The 12,559-nt window shown below is 43.3% G+C and overlaps 1 protein-coding gene and 1 pseudogene across 2 annotated transcripts in view; both read right to left on the bottom strand.

Annotated features, from left to right (window-relative positions):
* The window catches only part of POT1 (protection of telomeres 1), a 318,561-nt gene that overhangs the window by 292,032 nt on the left and 13,970 nt on the right, over nucleotides 1-12,559 (bottom strand). The gene's annotated exons all lie outside the window — the stretch shown is intronic.
* On the bottom strand, nucleotides 8,192-8,309 carry LOC134937039 (5S ribosomal RNA; annotated as a pseudogene).

Genomic DNA, 12,559 nt, shown 5'->3' with positions numbered 1-12,559 from the left:
TTACTGTTAGGGTCTCCTGCTCTGTGCTGCCACGTCGTCATGGCAACCGGGAGACAAGTGCTAGCGGAGTAACCTGAGCGTAGCTGATACTCCGGTTCGGGTCTTTTGCTGTGCAGTGGTTACAGGCTCTGTGCACGGCAGGGGATCCGGTGCTGGTTTTTGTGCTCACAGTCTGTGAGGTCTGAGTGGGGCGTGGACAGCACCTGCTATATAAACCCTCTTCTCAGGTTAGGCAGATGCTGCTGAATCTTTGTTGGTTAGTCAGTTCCTGAAAGCTAGCTAGTACTGTGTAAACTTTGTATTTGTTTGTTGCTTACTGCAAATAGGCCTTGGGATTTGGTATTACACTCTGCCAATCCAGACCTAGCAGTAAGACTGGAGTCAGTCGTTTAACCTGCTGGGGTTCTTTTGCTACTCTGTGAACCTAGCAAGTTTGCGGCTGTATTCTCAGACTTGCCTGCCAAAATCCTCTCTCACTGTGCAAGGTGTTCAGGTGTCAGTAAGCTGAACCAGTGCACTGCAAGTGAGGACTAGGATTGTGGAGACTCTCCTTGTGTCTATTATTCCATCTCTGACCAAGGAGTTTACTGCCACACCCGTTGGTAACCCTTTAGGGTTTTGCTGTTGCCCTTAGCAACAGCATTTCGGGTTCTCTACGTATTAAATCACTACATCTCGCTTCTTTCCATCTGAGCATTCCTAATACTAGGGAGACACACAGTTTCTTAGCCTTTGGGCTTCTCTGTTCACTTTATGTTTATTTTGTTACCATGTCACCTTCTGTGTATGTAATGTCATATTCCCCAGTCTGTCTGTGAGTTCATTTGTTTTGCATCCCTCTCCGTTCAGACACCAGTACATTCCTGCTGGCACTGGTGTGCATAACATATTCAGCAGCCCAATACTCCTGTTGAAATTTTGTGGGAATATGGAGCATACCCCTCAAAATACTTTGCAACAGGTGGTCGATCAGGTGCAGGTCCTGACTCGAAAATTTAATGATTTGTCCATTAAAATGCACACCTCGCAGGCCGCTGGCGGAGCTCCCGCAGCAGCAGTACCTTCAGGGGTTAAGGAGCCGAAAGTAAATCTCCTGGATCGTTTTTCTGGAGACGCTCGCAGTTCTTTTGTTTCAAGGAGAGCTGCAAGCTATATTTCCAGCTTAGGCCTCAGTCTTCTAGGTCAGAGATTCAGCGGGTGGGCATAGTGATTTCCTTGCTACAAGGAGACCCACAGGTCTGGGCATATGGGTTGCAGCCTGACTGTCCGTCGCTTAAAAGTGTTGATGCTTTTTTTACGGCACTGGGCATGTTGTATGATGACCCTGACAAGACGGCCTCAGCCAAGGCTCAGATTTCGATCCTTAAGCAAGGGCGAAAGCCAGTTGAGGTTTATTGTACGGAGTTTCGGAGGTTGGCCCATGATACCCAGTGGAATGACCCAGCCCTGAGACACCAGTACCGAAGAGGTCTTTCTAACCAGTTAAAAGACCAACTGGTACAATATCCCTTGCCTGATAGCTTGGATCAGCTCATGCGGTTATCCATTCGGGTGGATAGACGGCTGAGAGAGCGCAGGCTTGAAAGGGAGACCGAGGTTTCCTTCTTTCCCAAGGGAACCTCAGACTCTGAGGAATTTTCCGAGGAGCCTATGCAGATTGGGGCTACCCGCCTCTCCTCGCGTGAGAAGACGCGGAGGAGACAGCAGGGGTTATGTTTGTACTGTGGGAATAAAGGTCATGTGGTAGTATCATGCCCAGAAAAGCCGGAAAACTTCAGGGCCTGAGGGTGATGGGAAATATCCTGTCAGGCCAGAAGTCAGAATTTCCCAAGAAGACTTTTATCATTCCGGTGACCTTGAAGATCCTCGGTCAAACTGTCAAGACTGAGGCCTTTGTGGACAGTGGGGCCGACGGGGTTTTTATGGACCGCCAATTCGCCCTGAAACACTCTGTTCCCTTAGTACCCTTGGCATCGGAAATTGAGATTTGTGGGTTAAACGGGGAACCATTATCCCAGGGTAAAATTACCTCTTGCACTAGCCAGATTTCTTTGTTTATTGGAGCCACATACTCTGAAAAATTGTCCTTTTATGTGACTGTCTGTACTTTTGCCCCATTGGTGTTGGGGTTACCCTGGTTAAGGGCCCACAATCCTCAATTTGACTGGGTCTCTGGGGAGATTCTTAGTTGGGGTACTGATTGTTTCAGGAGTTGCTTGAGCCTTCCAGTCAGGCTTTCGCAGCTAAGTTTGCCAGGATTGCCAGGATGTTATGCAGATTTTGCGGACGTGTTCTCCAAAAGAGTTGCAGAGGTACTACCTCCCCATCGCCCCTATGACTGTGCCATTGATTTGTTGCCGAATGCTAAGCTTCCCAAGAGCAGGTTGTACTCCCTGTCACGTCCTGAGACTCAGGCTATGGCAGAGTACATTCAGGAGAACTTGGCTAAGGGATTTATCAGACCTTCACAGTCTCCAGTTGGGTCGGGGTTCTTCTTCGTGGGTACAAAGGACGGTTCGTTGCGACCCTGCATCGACTTCAGGGAATTGAACCGTATCACGATTAAAAACTTATACCCACTGCCTCTCATTTCGGTCTTGTTTGACCAGCTTCGTACTGCCACCATTTTTTCTAAGATTGTACGCACCGCGTAGGTCAATCTAATCCGAATAAGAGAGGGGGATGAATGGAAGACTGCCTTTAATACCCACTCAGGGCATTATGAATATTTGGTGATGCCTTTTGGGCTCTCTAATGCCCCGGCAGTCTTCCAGGACTTCATGAACGATGTGCTCAGGGAATATTTGGATAGATTCTTAGTTGTATACTTAGATGACATCCTAATCTTCTCCCATTCCCTGGAGGAACATCGGAAGCACGTACGCTTAGTCCTCCAGAAACTCAGAGACCACCGGCTTGGGGCGAAGCTGGAGAAGTGCGAATTTGAAGTTCAGCAAATCGCATTTCTAGAATATATTATCTCCCCAGAAGGATTCCAAATGGAGGGTTCCAAGGTACAGGCAGTCCTGGATTGGGTGCAGCCCACTAGTTTGAAGGCGCTTCAGCGTTTTCTGGGCTTTGCGAATTTTTATAGACGATTTATCGCTGGATTTTCGTCTATAGTGGCGCCCTTGGTGGCACTCACTAAGAAAGGGGCGGATGTTGCTCACTGGTCTTGTGAGGCCAAAGCGGCTTTTGCCCGTCTCAAAAGGGCATTTGTCTCGGCCAAGGTGCTGCGACACCCAGATCCAGAGCGTCCTTTTGTGGTGGAGGTGGATGCCTCTGAGATGGGTATTGGGGCAGTGCTCTCTCAGATGGGAGTGTCTGATAATCGCCTTCATCCCTGTGCTTACTTTTCCCGTAAATTTTCGCCTGCCGAGATGAATTATGACGTGGGTAACCGGGAATTGTTGGCTATTAAGGATGCACTCGAGGAGTGGAGACACTGGCTTGAGGGGGCTAAGTTTGTGGTCTCAATTCTCACCGACCATAAGAATTTGGCGTATTTAGAGTCAGCGAAGCGCCTCAATGCCAGGCAGGCACGATGGGCTTTGTTTTTTGCTCGCTTTAATTTTTTGATAACATATCGCCCTGGGTCAAAAAACATCAAGGCTGATGCGCTCTCGCGGAGATTTGCTCCAATCCAGGAGACCACCGAGGAACCATTGCCCATTGTGTCCCCATCATGTATTAAAGTGGGCATTACCCAGGACCTCTTGTCATTAGTCCTTAGAGCACAGGAGCAGGCTCCTCCAGACCTTCCGGTAGGTCTTTTGTTTGTGCCTCCTAGGTTAAGACAGCGAGTGTTCCTGGAATTCCATGCCAAGAAGTCGGCAGGTCACCCGGGTATTGCCAGAACTCGGGAGTTGCTATCTAGGGCGGTGTGGTGGCCCTCGGTGGCTAGGGATGTGGATCAGTGGGTTCGGGCATGTGACATCTGTGCCCGAAATAAGACTCCTAGAGGGGTTCCTGTTGGCCCATTACATCCACGCTCTATTCCATCTAAGCCATGGACCCACATTTCAATGGATTTTGTGGTGGACTTGCCCAAATCCTCGGGGATGACAGCCATCTGGGTTGTCGTTGACAGGTTTTCGAAGATGGCGCACTTCGTTCCATTGGTTGGGCTGCCATCGGCCAGACACCTGTCTGAATTATTTATGCTACATGTTGTGCGCCTCCACGGGTTGCCACTTGATGTGGTCTCTGACCGCGGATCCCAGTTTGTGGCCAAATTCTGGAGGGCATTTTGTTCCGATCTCCAGATTTCTGTCAGCTTGTCGTCAGGCTACCATCCGCAGTCTAATGGGCAGACTGAAAGGGTGAACCAGTCCTTGGAGCAGTTCCTCAGGTGTTATGTCTCCAAGTGTCAGACTGACTGGGTTGCTCATCTGTCCATGGCGGAGTTTGCCTATAACAACGCGGCTCACTCTGCTACAGGGATCTCTCCCTTCCTTTGTGTGTATGGGCATCATCCTAAGACCAATTCTTTTGACCCCCTGGACTCCACGCCTGGTGGTTCCTCTGTGGTTTCGGTCCTTAGAGGTATTTGGAGGAAAGTGAAGAAAGCCCTTGTGTCTGTGTCATTAGTGACCAAAAGGGTTTTTGATAAGCGGAAAAGACCCTGCAGCTTCAAATTAGGAGACTTCGTCTGGTTGTCTACCAAGAATTTGAAGTTGAGACAGCCATCTCATAAGTTAGGCCCCCTGTTCATCGGTCCTTATAAGATCACTAGGGTTATCAATCCGGTGGCATTTCAGTTAGATCTACCCCGTTCTTTGGGTATCAATAAAACATTTCATTGTTCCCTTTTAAAACGGGCGATTAGTAATCCTTCTTCCAGTGGAAGACCTTCCCCTCTTCTGATACGTGGCCAGAGGGAGTTTGTTGTTGAAAGGATTCTTGACTCCAAGATAGTTCGGGGTCGGCTGTCATTTTTGGTGCACTGGAAGGGGTATGGCCCGGAGGAGCGGTCGTGGGTGCACAGTTGTGATCTTCATGCCCCCAGACTGTTACGCTCTTTCTTCTCGCAGTTCCCCGATAAACCCGGTGGTAGGGGTTCTTTGACCCCTCGTCAGAGGGGGGGTACTGTTAGAGTCTCCTGCTCTGTGCTGCCACGTCGTCATGGCAACCGGGAGACAAGTGCTAGCGGAGTAACCGGAGCGTAGCTGATACTCCGGTTCGGGTCTTTTGCTGTGCAGTGGTTACAGGCTCTGTGCACGGCAGGGGATCCGGTGCTGGTTTTTGTGCTCACAGTCTGTGAGGTCTGAGTGGGGCGTGGACAGCACCTGCTATATAAACCCTCTTCTCAGGTTAGGCAGATGCTGCTGAATCTTTGTTGGTTAGTCAGTTCCTGAAAGCTAGCTAGTACTGTGTAAACTTTGTATTTGTTTGTTGCTTACTGCAAATAGGCCTTGGGATTTGGTATTACACTCTGCCAATCCAGACCTAGCAGTAAGACTGGAGTCAGTCGTTTAACCTGCTGGGGTTCTTTTGCTACTCTGTGAACCTAGCAAGTTTGCGGCTGTATTCTCAGACTTGCCTGCCAAAATCCTCTCTCACTGTGCAAGGTGTTCAGGTGTCAGTTTGGTGGCAGTAAGCTGAACCAGTGCACTGCAAGTGAGGACTAGGATTGTGGAGACTCTCCTTGTGTCTATTATTCCATCTCTGACCAAGGAGTTTACTGCCACACCCGTTGGTAACCCTTTAGGGTTTTGCTGTTGCCCTTAGCAACAGCATTTCGGGTTCTCTACGTATTAAATCACTACATCTCGCTTCTTTCCATCTGAGCATTCCTAATACTAGGGAGACACCCAGTTTCTTAGCCTTTGGGCTTCTCTGTTCACTTTGTGTTTATTTTGTTACCCTATCAGCTTCTGTGTATGTAATGTCATATTCTCCAGTCTGTCTGTGAGTTCATTTGTTTTGCATCCCTCTCCGTTCAGACACCAGTACATTCCTGCTGGCACTGGTGTGCATAACAATTACTCCTTTTTCTGCTGTCTAATTTTCTCTTTTTCAGTCTATCTTTGTCTGTATTCCCTTGTCTCGGTCTTCTTTCCTTATGTTTTTCCCCTCCCACTCATTACTCTCATAGGGATGCGATATAACACCATACTTTTATTTTGCCAGATGTTGTATTTTTCTTTTCCTTGGTATGGCTCCTATTAGAATATGTACTTTTAATGTAGGTGGTATTAACACACCAGCTAAGAAACGCAAAAATTTATCTTATTTGAACAAAAACTGCACTGATATTGCATGTTTACAGGAGACGCACCTGGTTCTACATGAAACCAAGAAGTTGCAAATGCTGAATTGGTCATTCAGAGCAGCATCCTTTAATTCAAAATCCTGCGGTGTAGCTGTTTTAGCGAGACGATCTCTTTCCATTGAAGTTCTGTTGGTGGATGCTGACCCAGAAGGCAGATATGTACTTATACGTTTTAAGATGGGTAGTAAACATTATCACATATGTAACGTATACGCACCTAACACTTATAAAAAAACCTTTTTCACCTCACTTATGACTAAACTATATAATTGTGACCTTCCCTCATTAATTCTCTGTGGCGATCTTAATCTGATCTCCTCTTTATATTTAGATAAATCACACAATAACAGTCGGTCTAGGCCCCTCACTAAACTGGGTATTCCTTGGTTAGCAAAGAGACTTAATCTCATAGATGCATGGCGAGCACTGAATCCAATCGAAAAAGAGTTTACCTGCCTTTCCATGGCTCATAACACCTGGTCCCGTATCGATTATATCCTGGTTGCTTCCCTGCTCTTTCCCAATATTCATCAAGCCACCATTGTACCGATTTCTATCTCGGATCACGGGATGGTATGGGTTGAATTGACTTATTCACTGGAAAAAAACTTCTCCTCCTTCATGGAAATTCCCTTCACATTTAGCGAAATCAGATGGTTTTAAATGTAAATGTGATGACGTATGGGAGAGTTTTCGATTGAATAACTTTACACATGAGACGGATAACCCTTCCCTTTTTTGGCAAACTGCTAAGACGGTTTTGAGGGGTGAAACGATCTTTTATAACTCTCATGTTAAGCAGTATATTAATCAGGCATACTTGGAAAAAACAAAACACACTGTCCGCTGCCTATCAGGCTTTTAAATTAAATCCTAATACTGAAAACAAAACTGCTTATCTAATGGCTAAAACTACCTTTAATGATCTTTTGCAATTGGCAGGGGATAGGTATCATTTTAATGTAAGTTATAAGTTTTACCGTTTTGGGAACAAAACGAGTAAGCTTCTTACTTCATTATTGCTGGGATCTAGGAAACCGATGGTTGTCCACCCCCTACAAACTCCAGATGGATCCCTTTCCTCTTCTAATATTCAAATTGCAGATATTATGCGTGATTATTATGTCTCTTTATATTCGCCACCTGACTCGGGAGATACTTTATTTTTTCATGATATCTACTCCCCAAAATTCTGGGATAATCTACCTTTACCCCAAGTGCCTGTTGACTTAATATCGTCTTTAACATCTCCCATTACGATAGCTGAAATTTAAGGGACTATAAAACGACTTAAGCCCTGTAAAAGCCACAGGACCAGATGGATATACGGAAAAGTGTTGTGTGTGGAACCGCACTAGTCAAGCAATTTTCTTAGAGTACCACATTAAATTACAATGAAAATACCAATATGCATACAGTTATCAAGTAAATCTTAAACTGCTAATGATTGGCGGTGCTCCCAGGAATTTTGTAGGTTATACTACAATTGGAAAAAGCAAGAGAAAAAGACAAAAAACCCTTGTTTGGGAGCACTCATTTGTTATGATAGGAATAGTATATATAATATTAAAACATAACCTTTAATTAAACCTTGAATAAAAAGACTTTTGGTCAAAAAATTGGGACTCGTGTGTAGTATTATCTGTTTGTGTAAATCTTATTTAACCTTTTTAGCAAATGAGGTATAAGATAATTAAGTGGGTGAAGATATCAGAGGGATGGTGAAGGATACCAAATGGTTTCTTAGGATCCAGGGTATCCAAAAGATCACTGTGCATGCCTGACTTTGAGGATATCTGGGTTAGAACAATATAGGCTTTGTCAGAATAGAGCTCAAGAGGAATGTGGGAAGGATGGAGCAAGAAATGCAATGAGGCTTCCCTTAGTGAGAAGGGGGGCTGGGGGGTTTGGAACAGAGGCCCACTGCACCTGGTATTCTCAGGAGGTTTCCCGTCCTAGTACTGACCAGGCCATGCCTGCTTAGCTTCCGAGATCGGACAGGATCGGGCGTATTCAGGGTAGTATGGCAGTGGGCCGATGATGGGGGGAAAAAGAAGGAAGAAACACTTCTTTTTTCTGTACTCTAATAAAACGGTACCATGATGGTCTGAAATGTTTTTTCCAGATAAGAGAGGTTAGTGGGATGAGGGCAAGTTTTTTCCTTTAAAATGGCACACTGCACCTGGTATTCTCAGGAGGTTCCCCTTTCTAATACTGATCAGGCCATACCTGCTTAGCTTCTGAGATCGGACAAGATCGGGCGTATTCATAGTATGGCCGTGGGCCTTTCATAAAGGAGAAGGAGAGGTCACACTCTGCTTACTGTACTTTGCATAGATCAAGACTGAAATGGTCCGAAATGGTATTTCCAGAAAGGAGTGTGTGTAAAGAAAAAATTTTGGACAGAAAAAAGAAGGGGAGGGGGGGGGGGAATCAATACAGAAGGGAGGTGTTGATTGTGTATGTCTCCAAATGGGAGATCTAATAATAATAAATAATCATAGAGAATACCCCCAAAAAATGTCAAAGACTCGCTGTGTGATCTTGTTGAAGATATACTGACAAAAATTATTACTATATAGGTGTGATCACTGAAAAGGTATATATAAGATTAGATGGCTGAAATATGCTCTTCAGATGCAGGGTAGCTTGCTTACTAGGGGAGACCCACAGGGTAGATAAAGAGCTCAAGACTGGCTCACAAAAAATTTTTTAGAACACAAAAATGTGTACTGTTACCTGCTCCATAGAAACAGAAACCAATTAATGAATGAGAAAAGATATAGGTTTAGAGCTCAGGGCTGGCTCACAAAAGATACATTAAACCTTATTTCATCCTCTTGAGGACTGACATAACATTGGAAAATAATAATTTACACTCAATTGCTGCTGATACAGGTTGAGTATCCCTTATCCAAAATGCTTGGGACCAGAGGTATTTTGGATAACGGATTTTTACGTATTTTGGAATAATTAGATACCATAATGAGATATCATGGTGATGGGACCTAAATCTAAGCACAGAATGCATTTATGTTTCATATACACCTTACACACACAGCCTGAAGGTAATTTTTGCCAATATTTTTTATAACTTTGTGCATTAAACAAAGTGTGTGTACATACACACAATTAATTTGTTTCATATACACCTTGTATACACAGCCTGAAGGTCATTTAATACAATATTATTAATAACTTTGTGTATTAAACAAAGTTTGTGTAAACTGAGCCATCAAAAAACAAAGATTTCACTCTCTCACTCTCACTCAAAAAAGTCCGTATTTCGGAATATTCCGTATTTCGGAATATATGGATATGGGATACTCAACCTGTAATACAAAACATGCAAACCCCCCAGCCCCCCTTCTCACTAAGGGAAGCCTCATTGCATTTCTTGCTCCATCCTTCCCACATTCCTCTTGAGCTCTATTCTGACAAAGCCTATATTGTTCTAACCCAGATATCCTCAAAGTCAGGCATGCACAGTGATCTTTTGGATACCCTGGATCCTAAGAAACCATTTGGTATCCTTCACCATCCCTCTGATATCTTCACCTTCTTAATTATCTTATACCTCATTTGCTAAAAAGGTTAAATAATATTTACACAAACAGATAATACTACACACGAGTCCCAATTTTTTGACCAAAAGTCTTTTTACTCAAGGTTTAAATTAAAGGTTATGTTTTAATATTATATATACTATTCCTATCACCAGATGGATATACGACTGAATTTTACAAACTGATGTCTCCAAAAGTGTGTTCGACTTTGCAGGCTGTTTTTAACCAAATTATGACCGAGGGGATTCTTCCTGATAGATTTACAGACGCTGTGATTAAAGTCCTGCCTAAGGCGGGCAGAGACCTTTCCTTACCGGGCTCTTACAGGCCGATCTCATTACTAAATGTAGACTTTAAAATTTTTACCTCTATTCTAGCACAGAGACTAAAACAAATTCTACCGCTTCTTATTCATAAAGACCAAACGGGATTCATATCAGGCAGGCATTTGGTTGTGAAACTCAGACAGGTCCTCTCAGTTATTCAGCATGCAAACTCGACCACCTCTTCGGATCTCCCCCTGCTCTCATTTTGTCTATAGATGCGGAAAAGGCCTTTGAACTTTTACTATGGCCCTATTTATTTAAAACTGTGCAGAAATTCGGTTTTCCAGACTCTTTTGTGTCAATTATTCGTACTTTATACTCCTCTCCTTCTTCTGTTTCCTGTAATGGCTTTCTTTCTTCTCCCTTTGTATTACAAAGAGGGACGAGACAAGGTTGCCCCTTTCCCCTCTCCTTTTTGATCTATCGATTGAACCTTCAGCAGTAGCTATCCGTAACTCACCTATCATCCATGGGATTAATATTGGATCGCAGGTTTTAAAAATTGCCCTGTTTGCTGATGACACTCTTGTTTCTAGCTAACCCAGAGCAAACGTTGCCGTCATCGCTCCAACTGATTTATTCATTTGGAGAAATGGCGGGCTACAAAATCAAGGTTACTAAGTCGGAAATTTTACTGTTGGGTAATTTATCACCTTCCATACTCTCGCCTCCTAACATTCCAGCTTTTAAAGTGACGCAGTCCCATTTCAAATATCTAGGCATTAATGTTTGCTCTGATCTTACGAATCTCTATAAAATTAATTACTCCCCTACTATAGCTAACTTAGTCTTAAAATTAGACTCTTGGAAAGATTTACCTTTGTCGCTTTTAGGCAGACTTGAGGTGATTAAGAGTATAAATTTTCCCCAAAATATTTTATTTTATACAAATGCTCCCTATATCATTGACACATTCTGATATACATAAAATTGAGGCACTCTTTTCGAGATTTATTTGGCAAGGAAAAAGACCACGTATTGCCAGGCAAAAACTAAAATCCCCTAAAGCGGACTGTGGTTTTGCATCTCCTGACATTCAGGCACACTCTTTGGAGGTCCATTTTCCATATATCATTAACTGGCTATTACGCACGTCACAATATATTGATTCCGACTTAGAAATGGCGATATTTACCCATACTCCCCTAGTGCCTTAATACACTTGCACCCAACTCAGGTTCCTTCTCAAATAAAGGGACATATTTTATTCAAGGACACATTTGCCACATGGATTGCAATTAATAAACAATGTCAACGTGATTCCTGTTTCTCCCAATATATTCCGTTATGGGGCAACCCTGCGTTCCCCCCCTCGCTGCATAACACCACATACTCTCTCTGGAAAGAGAAAGGTCTCGATTCCTTTTCATAAAGTTTTCGATCCTGGAGGGGTCTTCTACTACTTTTCAGATTTATGTCAAAAATTTGGCCTATCTACACGCCACATGTATATGTACTTCCAGGTGCGTCACTTTGTACTTTCTTATGTATCCAAAGATCATCTAGGAGCTCCTCATAGCACAACCCCTGCTTCTAATGCTATTGACACTCTCCATCAATCTTCCCAAATGCATCCATATAAAGTGAAATACATCTATTCTATTCTGCTCTCTTGCTTACCTACTGTACAATGGGAAAATGTATTCTTAAAATGGAAAAATGATATACCTACTTTGTCAAGTATTGCTGATATTACGAAACCTTGTGAGAGGTCTCTAAAATTTTTATCGTCAGCATATTTTCAAGACGTTCATTTAAGATTTATCCATAGAGCATACATTTCACCATCACAACGTTGTCATATGGTGCCCTCTGAATCAGGTGAATGCCTTAAATGTGGAAAGTTCTCAGCAACATTTATACACTGCGTATGGGAATGTAGAAAAATTAGACGTTTTTGGTGTAAACTTCTTGCTTGTGTTAACCGTTTGTTTTCCTCGAATGTATTCCCGGATCAATTAGCCTGTCTTACTCTAAATTTTAAAAACTGGCAGCTTAATCCGGTAAGTTTCCCTCTTCTTAGTATCATGCTCACACTTGGCAAAAATGCATACGGATTAGATGGGTTAAACGCTCAGCTCCATCCATTGTAGAAGTACAGCAAAAATTATTGCAACTGCTGTACTATGATAGAAAAACGATACTGACTTCACCTTCTTTTTGCACACGAAAATTCTGCCTAAAATGGAGCCCTTTCCTTGAAAATTTAGACCCCTCTAATAAACGACATATCTTGAAAACTCTAGACTGTAATTTGTCTTCCTATGAATAATATGCAGGTATATAAATAGCCTTACTATATTTTGTATACATTTTTCTTTTCACCTCTATCTGGCATTTTAGATGGTTATAATAAGTGTTATAGGCTGGCCTTAACACTTTTTTCATCCCTT

This window comes from Pseudophryne corroboree, chromosome 6 (genome assembly GCF_028390025.1).
Source record: "Pseudophryne corroboree isolate aPseCor3 chromosome 6, aPseCor3.hap2, whole genome shotgun sequence".
Taxonomy (NCBI): Eukaryota; Metazoa; Chordata; class Amphibia; order Anura; family Myobatrachidae; genus Pseudophryne; species Pseudophryne corroboree.
Note: the sequence above shows the minus strand (reverse complement) of the source record. Positions and strands in the feature narration are given on the sequence as shown.